We start from the raw sequence: 13,574 nt of genomic DNA on the forward strand, positions 1-13,574 counted from the left end.
GTTAAGTATTTGGGATTATTAATTGATTCGAACATGAAATGGAAAAGTCACATTACCGATTTAAGAAAGAAAATCAGAAGAACTGTTTATATATTTCATAATTTAAAATACCTATCCAGTATAAAATTGTTAAGAGAGGTTTATTACGCTTTAGTTCAGTCTATTCTTAGCTACGGAATTTTGGCATGGGGAGGAGCCTACAAAAATGTAATCAATAAAATACAGGTTGTTCAAAACCTTATATTACGAATAATGTACCAGAAAGGAAGATTATACCCAAGTAGTCAATTATATGCTGAAGCAAATATATTTAATGTAAAACTGCTCTATGCCCTTGAAATATACAAATATATTAACAAAAACAAAAATATAATTGAGAACATTAAACATGAATATTCAACACGCAGTAAGATGAACCACCGCTGTATGTTATACAAACCCAAACTTAGCATAACAAAGCGCAATTTCTTGTACTTCATTCCAAAATTCTTTAATGTCCTTCCCGGTTCTTTACAAACTACTTTATTAGGTCAGAAAATGAGTCTGAAGCGTCTTAAATCCTTTGTCAGGGATAATAAAACTGTTATGGAAGAAATAACTAAATGAGAATATCACGTCACCATATCCAATTTCTATTCAATGCTCCACCATGTGCTGTTGATCATATCCGTCATTCGCTCATACCCATACTCGTACTTCAGGCATCATTTAAAATATATTTCTCACTAAGTAATTAATATTCTAAATTACCACACACAAGGTTTCACCTTACGTGGTATTTTACTGATATCTACTCGACTCTGTTGAGGTTGGTGTGATTTTGTATAATAATAATAATAATAATAATAATAATAATAATAATAATAATAATAATAATAATAATAATAATAATAATAATAATAATAATAATAATAATAATAATAATAATAATTTATTTAATGTGTGCAAGAGATAATTAGAAATTCAATTTATTTTAAGTATTAATATGTTGATAATAATACTACTACTTCTGTAATATATGTGGTTTAGTTATAAGATTAATATTTCTCAAGTAATAATGTTATTAGAAGAGTTATGTATATATAAAACAGAGTCCTGTAAATATGTAAACGTCATGATGAATGAATAAATACTACTACTACTACTACTACTAACGTGTACTATTGTGAACACTGGAGAGCTCTGTCAAACTAAAGAGGCAAATTTCGAAAATCACTTCCAGTCCAAATGCCTAAAATCTCTTGGTTCATTACGTTGTTTTCTTTCTTATTCAAATCCTAGCCAAATTATTCTTTCTGTGATGAGTTCCTTGGTTCAATACGCTCGGGGATTTTTGATTTTTTAAAAGATTATCTCACCGAAGTCTTAAGTAAAACTCTGTATAGATTCTTATTAGCGTTCGTAGTGGTAGAAAAAGGCAAACTACTAATATAATCGACCGGATAACGATAATTAAACAAAGGATAGCAAATTTTGGGAATAAACATAGAATACATCCTCATAGTTCATTATACCTTATGTACTTAAAATTAGCGGCTCATATCCCTAGGATGTTTTCAGCAGTGAGTTGCTTGCCTGCAGGCCTATAACTGTGGATCTTTTCTCTGTTTTCTTCTTGTGTTATCCCACATGTGGAAGCACTTGTGTTCATAAAACATCCCCTGCACACTTTTACTCATACTATATCTGTCTTAAGATATAAAACATATGACACAATTCTAAATGTCCCCTTAACAGGATCACCTGTTCAGTATCAACACGTGGTGTTCTCTTATCTCTGCTGCCTAGAGACCAATACTCTTCCAGTAATCTTTCTCGTACGTCTCCACGAAGTCTCTCTTTACACTCTGCTCGACAGTCTCTAGGTGGTTCCATTACTCTGGCTCTAAAGTGGTATACGATTTTATCTGTCCGTTGTTTTTAACCTGAGAACAGCATTCCTCTGGCGAGAAAACAGATGGAAAGCATTAATATCTTCTCCACTTGAGCTTTCCACTTACACAGACATACAATCTGGATCGTTTCCTGTTGTCATTCACTTCTTCATTTTCATTCTCTGGCCATTGGCTGCAACACTGTCAAACTCAAATGACCATTGTTATACTACTGAGCACGTAAGCCCGTACACTAAGGGTGCAACCTTACACTTTCTCCCCTGTAATGTATAGATAGTGATTATAGTTACTTTTCTAACTGTTGGGTTTCTATTCGACGTCGCTAACCATACAGTTTAGGGACCCTACTTTCCGATACGACGTCCGGCACGTTGGCACTGTACATTCAGGATTTATTTCTTGAATTGCCAGAATTACGTATTGCCATTGCAGTCACTAGTCTTACATTTGCGGGTATAATTGTAAATCTGTTTGGCTAATACCAGGTGGCATTTGATTACGTAGTTTGTGTGAACGCAGCATTATATTAGTTTTGGTTTTATTTCGTCCAATATTTAGGTACAGAATTCAATTAGGATGTCTAAGGAGCACGAAAAATCATCAAGAACTCCTACGAAAATGAAACCAACGTTACCTGGTTTACAAAAATAAATTCAGACATTGCTACGACGTATTGAAAAAGAAAGGCGATGAGTTGTCACTCTTAGTGATTTGGACCTTATGACAAGAGTTTCACAATTAATTGGGGTAAGAGTTATTTTTAATTTTGTTTCTGCGAAAACATGTCTTGTCTCGACTTCGATACGGTTGCAGACCTGGCCTTTGTGCATTGTTATTGGCTTACGGCATATGTGTATGTAATATATTTGCTCATGTGTATTATTACAGCGAAGTTTCATTTAGATTTCTATTCTCCTTACTAGGTGACATCTGCCACCTGGACGACTGTCCTAAAAGCTTCCAGTAATGCTGGGTGGTTTGCACACCATTTCCAGAGGTGAAAACCTCCACTCTGTACTAAATTAATAGTTTCAGACTGCAACTGAAGAGCATCCTGTATATTGTCACAGCCGCTTACTAGGTCATCAGCATAAAGATCTCTCCGAACAACTTATGCGTCTTTGGGGAACCTCGATTCTTCATCTTCAGCAAGTTGCTTCTGCGATCTGGTAGCTAGGAAGGCTGCTGCTGCTGCTGTACCATATGTTACAGTTGCCATTTCATAGTGACAGGGTGGGTCCCTAGGTGAATCCCTCAAGATAATCCGCTGATCGTTCCTATCATCTGCATGAACCATGACTTGCCGATACATTTCAGCAATAACTGCAGTGTACGCAAAGGTATGCATTGAAATCTTAGAATAATAGTATAAAGATCCTCTTGTATTTTTGCTCCAACCATTAATATATCATTAAATGAAATATTGTTGGAAGTTTTATAGAAATCTGGTAATTATGTTTGACTCATTAGTGCCCCTGTATATTTCCTGGGTTTCCCTAATGTGGTAAGCTTGATGTTGTAAATTACCGTATATTTACTTTTTATCGCATACTATTGTTGTAGGTATTATTATTATTATTATTATTATTATTATTATTATTATTATTATTATTATTATTATTATTATGACACATTCCTTAAAATGTAAATAAACTAATATTTAATATAGTAAATTATGCTTATCTCTTTGGATTCGTTTATTTCATTGCATACTGTTAACGCTATGGCAACATGACTTCTTTTTGATGTAGATACAGTATAAAAGCATTTCTTCCAAAATAGATGTGTTATACATCCCTGTGGGTGAGGGACCCAGACGAAGAGTACACCCACGGTATATCCTGTCTATTGTAAGAGGCGACTATAAGGGGCGACTAAGGGATGATAGTGTTAGAGCCATGAAACTAATTGTGATTAGTACCATAATGCGGGGAACTCCATGGGTCGCCGTTACTTGCGAGTAGTACCACTATGTTAAGTACACATGAGTTTTGTGATTAGTAGCAATATAAGGTGAGTCTGTTTGGGTTTTCCAGTACTCGTGATTAGTACAATTGTGAGAAACACCACCGGTCTGGGCGTTGTCTGTGATTAGTACCCACTATATGAAGAACACCAAGGGAATACTGGCGACCGTGATTAGTGCACCTAGGTGATGAACATCATGGATTTGCGTTGCATATAAGTAGCGTCATAATGTGAGAAACACCATACGTCTGCGTTCCCTCTGCGAACTAAAATACTTCTGAATAATACCATAATGTGTGAAACACCGCGAGTCTACGCTGTTTTTGATTAGTACAGCAACATGACAAATACTATGATTGTACTTTGCTAGCGATAAGTGTCATTATGACGGGCCGTTGACCAGCATTTTGGACCCCTTTAGACAGCAAGCATCCTCGATTCAGGATTATGCTTTAGAAGCAATCCCTTGGTCAGTAATACTATCGTTTATGATAGTTTCTGTGTCGGATCCACCGATTCTTTAAAATTCATATCCACCAAATTATTCTACATCATCACGTTTTCATTCTGGTCAGTGGACGATTTTGAACTTTTAAATTGTCAATACATTTCGTCTCATTTCATACTATTAGGGACTTATGACCTAGATGTTAGGCCCCTTCAAACAAAAAGTATCATCATCATCATCAGGTTTATTATACCTGCACCAATCAGACTACAGTCTAGGGAAGTACCTTTTATTATAGTGCATAATGGTCTTACTTATATGTATAATTGGAGAACTGAAGATCCATATACAGGTATAACAGGTATAAGTCCAAACTGTGTAATTTGGGAGAGAGTAAGCCCATGTGGTATTGCGCATCACAAGAAACTGTGTGAATTGGCCGTGCAGTTCGATCACACTGCTGTGGGGGTGGATTCGAACCCCTCAGTCGGTAGATCTGAAGTTCTTTTTGTTTTTTTCCGTAGTTCCCTCACTATTACTTTTAGATGTAACTTTATTTTTCATAGCCCTCCTTCCTATCCCATTCTTGCCTTACAACCTGTCTTCAATCAGTGTGATTTAAGCCAATATATAGAAATCTGGTAATTTTGTTTGACTCATTAGTGCCCCTGTATATTTCCTTGGTTTCCCTAATGTGGTAAGCTTGAGATAAACCAACTTGCAAGCTGAACATTGTTTAAAATGACCCTCCCATCCCCTACTGCTTATTTAAGGATGAAGAAGAATAAAACAACATCCAGGCAATAGGAAGACATATACTGTAGGTGCTACAGTACGTGGTAAGTCCTTGAACTTACGGAATTTGCAACAAAATACACAATCTAGATCTTTGTCTCTCTTTCTCTCTCCCTCCACCTCCCGTTGAGAATACGGTTATACCAATGCGTACATCAAAATAAAGGCAGGAACTATTTAAATTTATTTTAATTTAAGCCAGTGAAGAAGAAAATGTATGGCGAGCTCGGGTTCGCGGATTCGAGTCCGGCTGTATTTGAGGGTGCTCAAATACACCATTCTAATGTCTGCAGACCTACCGGTAAGTGAAAGAATTCTTGCGGGACGAAATTCTGGCTCCTCGTCGTTTATGGAAACCCTAGAAATAGTTAGTAGAACTGTTAACATTATTATTCTCAATTCAACAATAAGTTTAAAAGCTGACCTAATTTCCGTGCACGTTAGTTCTCCTCTATGTTCCCTGGATAAGCTTGAATATATAACCAGCAAGACAACTGAAAATATGCCGAATTATTACAGGTTACTAATGAGAGAAAAACTGAAAATTCGAAAGAAAGGCAGCTTGATTTTTTCTGGGTGATATCGGAGAAGAGAATATGTAAAGTTACAAAAATGTTCCAAAGTTTGGGCTGGGAAGACTTGGGATAAAAGAGACGAGCTGCTCGACTGTTCAGAGCTGTCAATGGAGAGATGGCGTGGAATGATATCAGTAGACGAATACGTTTGAGTGGTGTCTTTAAAAGTAGGAAAGATTACAATATGGAGATAAAGCTGGAATTCAAGAGGACAAATTGGGGCAAATATTCGTTTATAGCATGGGGAATTAGGGATAGGTAAAACTTACCAAGGGAGATATTCAATAAATTTCCAATATCTTAATAACCATTTAAGAAAAGACTAGGAGAATAACACATAGGGAATTTGCCACCTGGGCGACTGCCCTAAATGCAGAGATAGATGGATGGATGGATGGATGGATGGATGGATGGATGGATGGATGGATGGATGGATGGATGGATGGATGGATGGATGGATGGATGGATGGATGGATGGATGGATGGATGGATGGATGGATGGATGGATGGATGGATGGATGGATGGATGGATGGATGGATGGATGGATGGATGGATGGATGGATGGATGGATGGATGGATGGATGGATGGATGGATGGATGGATGGATGGATGGATGGATGGATGGATGGATGGATGGATGGATGGATGGATGGATGGATGGATGGATGGATGGATGGATGGATGGATGGATGGATGGATGGATGGATGGATGGATGGATGGATGGATGGATGGATGGATGGATGGATGGATGGATGGATGGATGGATGGATGGATGGATGGATGGATGGATGGATGGATGGATGGATGGATGGATGGATGGATGGATGGATGGATGGATGGATGGATGGATGGATGGATGGATGGATGGATGGATGGATGGATGGATGGATGGATGGATGGATGGATGGATGGATGGATGGATGGATGGATGGATGGATGGATGGATGGATGGATGGATGGATGGATGGATGGATGGATGGATGGATGGATGGATGGATGGATGGATGGATGGATGGATGGATGGATGGATGGATGGATGGATGGATGGATGGATGGATGGATGGATGGATGGATGGATGGATGGATGGATGGATGGATGGATGGATGGATGGATGGATGGATGGATGGATGGATGGATGGATGGATGGATGGATGGATGGATGGATGGATGGATGGATGGATGGATGGATGGATGGATGGATGGATGGATGGATGGATGGATGGATGGATGGATGGATGGATGGATGGATGGATGGATGGATGGATGGATGGATGGATGGATGGATGGATGGATGGATGGATGGATGGATGGATGGATGGATGGATGGATGGATGGATGGATGGATGGATGGATGGATGGATGGATGGATGGATGGATGGATGGATGGATGGATGGATGGATGGATGGATGGATGGATGGATGGATGGATGGATGGATGGATGGATGGATGGATGGATGGATGGATGGATGGATGGATGGATGGATGGATGGATGGATGGATGGATGGATGGATGGATGGATGGATGGATGGATGGATGGATGGATGGATGGATGGATGGATGGATGGATGGATGGATGGATGGATGGATGGATGGATGGATGGATGGATGGATGGATGGATGGATGGATGGATGGATGGATGGATGGATGGATGGATGGATGGATGGATGGATGGATGGATGGATGGATGGATGGATGGATGGATGGATGGATGGATGGATGGATGGATGGATGGATGGATGGATGGATGGATGGATGGATGGATGGATGGATGGATGGATGGATGGATGGATGGATGGATGGATGGATGGATGGATGGATGGATGGATGGATGGATGGATGGATGGATGGATGGATGGATGGATGGATGGATGGATGGATGGATGGATGGATGGATGGATGGATGGATGGATGGATGGATGGATGGATGGATGGATGGATGGATGGATGGATGGATGGATGGATGGATGGATGGATGGATGGATGGATGGATGGATGGATGGATGGATGGATGGATGGATGGATGGATGGATGGATGGATGGATGGATGGATGGATGGATGGATGGATGGATGGATGGATGGATGGATGGATGGATGGATGGATGGATGGATGGAAAGGCACTAAGTAATTTGTGGAAATTTCGAAAATCACACTGCAAAGACTAAATAAAATGCATCGTTTAAGACACCATTCTTTTCATGGATATCGTTTTAGGAATGCATATATCAAATTAAAGGCAGAAATATGTAACATTAATTTGAGTATGTGTGAGAAAGTGCGTTTATTTCCTCAGTTCCTCTCTGAGCAAGGGAAAGGGCTTAATTATGAATATCTTGTGGTTTCTGTGGTAGTTAGAGGTGAAAGAAGGTGCTGGGGTGAGCAGGTCTCAAAATACGTAATTAAAGTTAAGATAAAATTTAACAAGGTTATGTTCTCTTTTCGAGATCAAGAAATAACAAGAATAACAGAAACACGGTTGAATATCTACAATTTAGAATGTACAATTACAGTTTTTACAGAATTTGGGCTTGGAGCCCCGGACTCACAATTCTTGAGCAATTAGCCCAACTTTGCCTAAATACAAGATTCGACAAAGGGGCAGAAGACCCCAATCATGCCCAGGAGCACTTGCTCCCAATTACCAAATAAAGCCTCCTCGAGGCACACAAAATCAACTTTTAAGAAAGAGCAAACCCGCTCTCAAGGTTCAAGCCTATCAAAGGCCACACCGAACTCCACCTTTAAGCTGTCCTCCAAATACAATAACACAGGGGTAAAAATACCCAACCTACTGAGGCATATTCATTAAAGAAACAGGAAAATTACATGGCCTCCAAAATACCAACTTGAGAGGAGGCGTCCTTGCACTCCTAATACACTTTATTTAAAACCTATTTGGCACTAGGCCGCATATGCAAGGGCTAATCCCATACTACGGAGGTGACACGATTGAAAAATGTTATGATATTACGAGTAGAAGGGAAACTGTTATAAAAATGTAGTCACCTCAAAACAAAATGGATGGGAGCTCGAGAGGTTTAGGCACGCTCTATCCCAATTTGTAGTTAAGAAAACAGAATTTATACCAAGTGTCTTTTACATTTTAAATATAGGTTACATGAGGAAAGTTTCGAACCCGCCCCGAGGGTTAAACTGCCGAGCTAGCAAGCAAATAAGTTATAAAACGGCCATTACCTGATGATTGAACTGCTGCCCGAAGAAAGAGGCGCTTCCCGCCCCCTGCTACAGAATCGCACAAAGAAGATGTTACTGAAGTGGCGCAGGGACCCGAAAATCAGCAGTTTATATACCCTCGCGGAACATTCGAGACCTTTCATGAATGATAACACCCGCCCACAAGCATTTTATTGGACGACCAAAAGATTGCAAGTCAAAACTGAAGAAGACATCTAAGATTGGTGAAAAATTAATTACAAAAATTACTCATTGGTCGAATTCAAAACTGGCGGAAATAGAAGGGTTATACAGCCAACCAAAACAATGACTAAAAGAAATTTAACAAAGAACAAACTTATGCATACTAAAATTCTTCAAAAAAGTTCTTTCACTTCGCACTAGGGTGCACCGTTGCATTTCTTCAGTAGTGCCATCTAGAAGAGAATGTTCACACTTCTCACTACAGAGAAAACAAAAATAAATCGAAAAAGACACAGCTCCAAACTCTTCAAAATTTACAGATAGCGACATCTTCTGATAACCTTTAGAATTAACACGGTTGTTAGAGTTCAGGCTTCCTCCAGTAGAGGAGTTTCAACTGGCGCAAAGTTTGAATTAGCGGCGCGGAGGTGTACCGCCTGGTACATACCTCCCCCCCCCCAAAAGTCCCTCCCAGGGGTAACACAGAAGAACATAAACGTTTGTTTTAAAATAAGGTCCAAGTTATGATGTTGATATGGACATTAATTGCAGAAGTATTTACAACCAAATTTTCTTAAATGATTGGATCCAGTTTCAAAATTCTTTGTAGTTACTTTTGATGTAATGTCTTTATGCTTGTAGAAGTTGAATTCAGAAGGAGAAACTTTTAATTCTTGAAAGGGAAGAAAAATTTTCTAAGTCCACCAAATATTGCAGTTGAATCCAAAAAATGTAGTAATCGTTGATATTAAATGTCCATGTAGCTGATTAAGTACATTAACTGTTGAATAAGGTTGACGGCCGGACCGGCCGCCGCTGCTTGTGTCCAGAGGTGGCCGCTCGGACCCCGTGCACGTTAGTTCTCCTCTATGTTCCCTGGATAAGCTTGAATATATAACCAGCAAGACAACTGAAAATATGCCGAATAATTACAGGTTACGAATGAGAGAAAAAACTGAAAATTCGAAAGAAAGGCAGCTTGATTTTTTCTGGGTGATATCGGAGAAGAGAATATGTAGAGTTACAAAAATGTTCCAAAGTTTATGTTCAAATTTGTTCCAAACACGCCGCTCTCTAACCTTTGGTCTCTGAGTGACATTCTACCTGAGACAATAGATTCTGATAATATTAAAGATCTTTGGAAGAAGGCTAAAGCCAATCTTAAAGTGTCTCATGAGAAGGTTAGGGAAAGATATGATCGTGGACGGAGACCCACCAATTTAAAGGTAGGTGACCAGGTGATGGTCAAAAATTTTGTTCCCGCGGGCAAACTTGCCCCCATATTTTATGGTCCGTGTATTATTCTCGATTTCCTTTCTCCTGTTACCTTATTGCTAAGCAATCCAGCCACCGAGAGGATATTTAGGGTTCACCTGTCGCAGGTGAAACCTGTGTAGCTTCCGCGCTAACGTAGCTGATTTTATATTTGCTTTAACATTTTCGAAAGAATTCGGAAGGTTATATTTTTTGGGGGTTGCATTTTGAGGCCTTCTGCCCTTGGAGTCAGGTTCTTTGTATTTAAGCATTTATTGTACACCTTCCCCGACCAGTTAAACTGCCATCCTGTCCTTGCCATGGCCATTACCATGCTCCCGTCTCCTGCTCACGTAAAACTGGGGCTAAGTGAAACGTAAAATAAAACCTCCACGCCGCTGGCCCCTCAACCTCACCACAAAGACTGTACCCTAAAATCATCTGGTCCAACAAAATTCTGCCGCCGAGATTTTAATGTTTCAGTGCCCCTGCAGCAGCGCGGCGCCGTACCGCCACTGAGGTGGGGTATGGGCCCGCCCCTCTTCAGCGAGGTCAACCAGTGTACGGCGAGCCGGAGCCCTCATCCCGGCCAAGGCTGATGTGCGGCGCACAACCTGCAACTTGCCCGCGACCTGTATGTTCGCCCGGGCGCGGCGTGCTTCAACTCCACGACTCCTCTCATAGTGCGGGCGAGTGGTATCTAGAAGAGAATGTTCACCTTTAGAATTAACATGGTTGTTAGAGTTCAGGCTTCCTCCAATAGAGGAGTTTCAACTGGCGCAAAGTTTGAATTAGCGGCGCGGAGGTGTACCGCCTAGTACAATTTCATCTTAAATTTTATCATTTTCTGCTGCAAGAGAACGTTCAGTATGGATGCGCACATTGAGGTTAGGTTATTATCATTATGTCTGGTGATTTTTAATATGTAACTAGTCATGTTGGCAGGAGTGATGCGCCTTGAGAAAAGAGAATAAGGCGGTGATATGTAACTTTTAGTGTAGGGCCTTAATTGGCGATTACTATAATTAGGGTGCTTGGTTGCGTCCAATACTTCAGGCTTCGTGCCCTTCCTCAAAATTGAGGTAACGCACTGGTTACGGCCCCTTTACATTCAGGAAGTATTGTGTCCATCATTTCAGTAGAATGGTATTCCAAGCTGAAGTAGTTTTGTGAATATCCTGAATATGTTCATTCATCTGTAAAATGTGTTTCGGCTAACTCTTCTCCCCTAGAAATTTTAGGACTTATCCATGCCAAAATTCAAATTCAAAATTTATGTGGATAGCTAAGATAATTTTTGCTGAATATTTTCCATGCCCTATGATATTAATAGCAGATTTCCTGTCACATTCCACTATCGTGCTCGATCCTGCGCATTCAAATTTAGGAGTAATTTTCATATACGGTACCTCTCTTGAATTGCAATTCACTAGCATCTTCTGTTATTTCGCCTCCTCAGAGTGAGATATCGTTTGACCTTATGCGTCTACCTGAGGATCAGGCTAGTTGGATGCGTGAATTATGTTAGTCATTTCCCGGCGTGTTTTCGGAAAAAATTTTCGTATTGGCTTAACGTCGCACTGACACAGACAGGTCTTATGGAGACGATTCGGAAAATCTAGGTGTGACTGACTTAACTGAATACAAGATTGAGGTTACGGATTCGATCCCCGTAATATTTTCTCCCTACAGGTTATCTCCGCCGAAAATGAAGGTCCTCAATGAAATCATCGACCAAATGCTGAGGGATGGTATCATTCGACCCTCCTAGTCGCCGTATTCTTCACCTTTTTTTTCTGTTGTCGGAACCTCAAGGTGGATTCAGGCCAGTAATTGATTACAGGGCGTAAAATCGTAAGATTTTTCTACAATCAGTACCACTTCCTGACTTGCATTCATGTTTCTGTTGGTTTCGGGAGGCTACGTTCTTCACCATCTTAGATCTCAACCAAGCCTATAATGATATACGTCTGGTGGAAGAATCAGAACATCTGACTGCCTTCTCCATCGACTGGAATCTGTATGAAGACAACCGCGTGCATTTCGGCCTCCCCCACCGGCACGGCGGTCCTTACTAGGCTGCTAGGTAGGGTCTTCTGCGATATTAAATTTGAATATCTCTACCATTATCTAGATGATGTTGATATTTCCTCTGAGACCTTTGAAGAACCCTTAGCTCATCTAGATGAAGCTCTAATCGCCTTCGTAAAGCCGGATTGACGCTCAAGTTGTAAAAGGTATCTTTTGATTAACCATCTATGTCCTACTTGGGGCATACTGTGTCACCTGATGGAGCTTCAGTCGATCATTCCAGAACGCATGCAATACGTAACTTCACGCCTAGTAAGGATGTTAAGGGGGTTGCTAGATATCTTTAGGAAATTCATTCCTAACTTCGACAATATGGCGGCACTCCTAATCCGTCTCAGCAGGAAAGCTGTCAAGTTTGAATAGGGGCCGTTGCAGCAAGCAGCGTTAGAGGATCTGAAATTGGCTCTATGTAACGCCCCGGTCTTGACTGTTCCAGATTTCTCCAAGAAGTTAATTGTAAACACAGACGCCTCTCCATCCACGGTTGCTGCGGTTCTTCTTCAGTAATCTGAACTGGAATGGCGGCCAATCGCCCATGCGTCTAGAACCTTGTCACATCAAGAGGCCAAGTACTCTACGTACGAGTTCGAAGGACTGTCAGTCCCATTCCCCTTATAAACTTTCCTTCTTTACCTTGAGCATGTTAAATTTCAATTAGAGACTGACAATCATTCTCTGAGGTGGATTCTTCCTAGGCCCCGTCGTACCGGGAGAATCGGATATGAGCGTTTTAGTTTGACGTGCGAGACGTGATGTAAAAATATGGTCCCAGATGGATTAAGCCGAATGTTTGCCGGCGATTCTGATGTTGTTGACTCGAAGAAAAAAGCCCTTTGCCTTCTATTTCCACACCTATTATATGTGCCATTCTAACTGATGCCCCTTTGTTACTTCATGACATAGCGAAATACCAACGTGAAGATCAGTGCTGGCTCCTATTACGGAAACCCTTTCTTCTGGGGAACACGTTGTCTATTATGTTTTGATGAATAGGATTCTGTGTTGCCTTTCGAGGCATGATCAGAAAATGCAAATTGCGGTTCCAGCTGTTCTAGCGCCTATGATTTTCATGTATTACCATGAGGCCCCATTAGATGGACATATAGGCGTCTTCAAAACCAGAGAAAAGATAAGGGACATGTTTATCTGGAAGAGTATGGTCGGC

Source organism: Anabrus simplex, chromosome X (assembly GCF_040414725.1).
Source record: "Anabrus simplex isolate iqAnaSimp1 chromosome X, ASM4041472v1, whole genome shotgun sequence".
Classification (NCBI taxonomy): domain Eukaryota; kingdom Metazoa; phylum Arthropoda; class Insecta; order Orthoptera; family Tettigoniidae; genus Anabrus; species Anabrus simplex.